This window comes from Oryctolagus cuniculus, unplaced genomic scaffold, assembly GCF_964237555.1.
Source record: "Oryctolagus cuniculus unplaced genomic scaffold, mOryCun1.1 SCAFFOLD_183, whole genome shotgun sequence".
Taxonomy (NCBI): Eukaryota; Metazoa; Chordata; class Mammalia; order Lagomorpha; family Leporidae; genus Oryctolagus; species Oryctolagus cuniculus.
In genome coordinates this window covers 66137-70000 of record NW_027208264.1, presented here as the reverse complement: position 1 = coordinate 70000, position 3864 = coordinate 66137, and the positions used below count along the sequence as shown (strand labels likewise).

Genomic DNA, 3864 nt, shown 5'->3' with positions numbered 1-3864 from the left:
TTGCTGGGCCAAGTGCCTTCCTGCTCCCCCCAGAGGGGCCTTGCAGGCCACTCTGTCCACTTCTCCCTGGGCAGACTGAGGCCCTTGCTGCTCTCCCTAGACCCTCCGGGGTGGGGTGCAGCAGGGGGAGCCTTGGCCCCAGGCTGACCAAGGGCACTGTCTCTTGCCCAGGTTGGCCCTACACCCTGAGTGTGGCCTTGCCGGGCTCCATCCTGGACAACACTCAGGTGCCCGAGCTCTGCACCTGGCTGGCCAGATTGCCAGGGCCTGTGCCATCTTCTGCATGGATGAGGTCATGATATTTGATGAGGAGGGCCAGGATGCCAAGTGAGCGGCCACCCCAGGGGCAGGCAGCCCAGGAATGAGCGGGGCTCCCAGAGGGGGAAGCAGCTTCCCCCCGCCCCACCATCCTGCCTGGCTCTGCCAGAGTGGCCAGGCAGGGGCCCTGACTGCGGAGGTCAGATGCTGTGGGAGGCACTCTTAAGGGGGCAGCCCTTAGGCTGAGAGAGAGAGAGGGAGACAGCTCTTCTGTGCCCTGGTTCATTCCCCAGAGGGTCACAGCAGCAGGGGCTGGGCCAGGCCGAAGCCAGGAGCCTGGGACCCCAGCCGGGTCTCCCACATGAATGGCAAGGGCCCGAGCACTTGCACCATCCTCCATTGTCTTCCCAGGGGCTTTAGCAGTGGGGCTCGACATGGGGCACAGTGTCACAGTGGCAGCTTCACCCCAAGCCTCGGTCTTCCTCCCCTCCAGAACCGTAGAGGGGAGTTCAGGGGAGTGGGCAAGAAGGGGCAGGGTGCGTCCAACTGGCCCACATCCTCCAATACCTGGAGTGTCCACAGTAAGACGGTGACTTCCCTGAGTGCGGGGAGGGGACTGTGGGGTCCAGGAGGTGGCCGCCCCCAGAACCTCCTGTCATCTGCCTTCCTTGCCAGGTACCTGAGAGAGGCATTCTTCCCCAAGCACCAGAGCTGCAGTTTGCAGGTACACCTGACCCCCGTTTCCCACGCCTGCTCCCAGCCACTGGCTGGGAAGTCACCCTTGCCCACTGGGAGGCCAGGCCTGAGCGGAGCTGGGACTTGACCCAGGGTCCCCGCTGTCCTCCCTGTGCTTTGGCACCGCCTGATGCCTGCCCCCCCCCCGGGCTCCTGAACCCCCTGGACAGCCCCCACCACATGCAGCAGGATGAGGAGGCCAAGTTCTGCGAGGGCATCATGGTGGACCGGCCTGCCCGGCCAGGCCATGGCTCCTTCAACTGCAGCATGAAGGAGGTAGGCCGGGGGCGCATGGTAGGGGCCTGAGAGCTTGGACCCCATCTGTGAGTTTCCCCAAAGGGGACTCTGGGGAGGAGGCCAAGAAAGTTTGATCTGTTTATTGGGAGGGCACACTGGCAGCTCTTGCACCCACTGGTCACACCCCAGAGGGCGTGTCAGCGAGCCAGGAACCCCACCCAGTGTCCCACATGGGTGCCGGGGCCCAGGCAGCTGGGCCATCTGCTACTGCCACCCCAGGCTCACAGGCAGCTGGACCGGCTTCAAGCAGGTCAGCGAAGGCCAGTCCTTGGGCTCACCACTGATGCTGCCAGAACCAGTTCCCTGTCACCCAGGGGTCCTGGGGCACCAAGCCCCACCTGTTCACACGGTTTGGGGACGGTGCTCAGAACTGAGGCTGGGCCGGCAGACCGGGGTGGAGGAGGAAGGGAAGGCAGTAGCAACAGCTGTTACCCTCCACAGCACTCACTTCCCACCAGGCCAGGAGCCTGCGGCTCAGCGAGGGGAGGTGGCCAGCCCAGACACGGGGTACCAAGTGGGGTTCCTCTGCCAGGCCCGTGTCCACTTCTGACTGACGAGCGGTCTGAGAGCAGGTCCGGCCCGTTTCAACCTGGGAGGGTGCCAGGTTGACCTGGACCCCAGGGTCTGTTGCCAGCCCCTGGGTTCCCTGTTCCCCTAGCAAGCTTCTGGAGAAGTGATGACCCCTGCTGGTCGCAGGAGGCATATGCACGTCTTCCGGTTTCTCCCCAGGAGGTGAAGATGGGAACCTGGAGCCAGGTCTCTTGGTGACCCTGCAGCTGAGCCACAAGCAGCTCCCAGGTACCTGGGACTTCCTGGCCCCAGGGGCTCCAAGCCCCCTCCCAGCCAGGCCCCCACCCGGCACTCACAGCCTCCTTTTCCCCTCCAGAGTGCAAGACCTACCACGGGAAGGTGGTGTCAGCGCAGGACCCTCGCACCAAAGCCGGCCTCTACTGGGGCTACACTGCCTGGCCTCCTGCCTCAGTAAGACGGGGGTCCTGCCAGCCTGCGCATGCGTAGCCAGCCTCTACTGGGGCTACACTGCCTGGCTTCCTGCTTCAGTAAGACGGGGCTCTTGCCAGCCTGCGCATGCGCCCGGACCACCGCCCAGGACCTCCGTCGGGAGAGCATCGTGACGGATTCACAGTGTCTGCTGTGGGGTTGGGAATGGGGCCAAAGGGCCAGAAAATGCTTGGCTCTACCCCGTGCTCTCGGGGCTCCTGCCCAGCCAAGCCCAGCCCTGGACTTTCTAGGAGGGCGGGAGACTGGCGTGCGGCTCCTGCCTCCACCTGAGCCCCCGCTTCGCCCCTTCACCCAGCGTACACACCAAGAGGATGTGGCTTGCAGCGAGTGGGACCCCCCCCCCGAGCCGGCCTTGCCCCCAGGTGCTGTGTTTGCCAAGGCCCCCTTCCAGGACGGCTATGACCTGACCATCGGGACGTCGGAGCGAGGCTCTGAGGTGGCCTCTGCCCAGCTGCCCAGCTTCCGGTAGGGGCTGCCGGGCCGCGGGGGTGGTGGGGATGAGGGCAGGGAGCCGAGCGTGCCACTGAGTGAATGCCCGCCCGGTGACCTCTGCCTCTGTGTGCCAGGCACGCCCTCGTGGTTTTCGGCGACCTCCAAGGGCTGGAAGCCGCGGTGGGTGCTGACCCCAACCTGGAGGTGGCTGACCCCAGAGTCCTCTTTGACCTGTACGTCAACACTTGCCCCGGCCAGGGCAGCCGCACAATCCACACCGAGGTGACCCGCACGCATGCCGCCTCCAGCCAGACTGTCTGGCGGGGGGAGGGCCGATGGAGGGAGAGGCTGCAGCCCCCTGCCCCAGGCTGCCACTCACCACCGCAGGCTTGCTCAGAGCCCAGAGTCGGGGGCCCTGGGCGCTCCTGCTGGCCCGCGCTGCCAGGCGGGGGGACCTCGGTGAGCTGCCTGCAGCCCTGTGGGCTCGGGTGCTGACGGAGCAGAGGGACAGCCCCAGTAAGGCGCCCCAGGCCACCGCCCAGGCCCAGCTTGCGGAACAAGCAGCTGCCGCCCGGCGGATCCGGTCCTCGACCGGGGCCCCGGCCATGGCCACAGTTGTCTTCCCGGAAGCCATCCTCAGCACCCTGGCCGTCCTGCAGCCGCCCAGGCTGGCGCCCAGCCCAGCTGAAGACCCCGTCGGGTCCCGGATGGTGGCGGGGCAGCAGCAGGTCACCCGGCGCGCACACAGCTGGGACTGGGCTCCAAAAGCAGCCGCCTTTACTGTGCCCCGCCCCCAGCGCGGTCCCTCGGGGCCGCTGCCCTCACTCGCCGCCTGCAGTGATGGCCTTGAGACAGCCGGCCCGCGCCAGGCTGTTGGGCACGAAGAGCAGCCCCGAGACCCGCTCAATGCTCTTGATGGGCACCAGGAGGCGCTCCAGCTGGATGGCCTCGTCCACGGGCGCCTTGGGCATCCCGTGGGAATGCAGCTCGACCTGCCCGCCCGCAGCCTCCAGGATGAGCACCTTGAAGAAGTGCGTGGGCACCACCATGTGGTTCTTGCCGATCACCTGGTAGTTCACATAGGCCTTCCCGTTGGCCTCCGTCCTGGGCAGGAAGAGCGGC

At 66.5% G+C, this 3864-nt stretch overlaps 1 pseudogene; it reads left to right on the top strand.

Moving 5' to 3' along the window:
* The first annotated feature begins 171 nt into the window (after positions 1-171).
* On the top strand, positions 172-3440 carry LOC138848103 (putative methyltransferase C9orf114; annotated as a pseudogene).
* Positions 3441-3864: the final 424 nt, after the last annotated feature.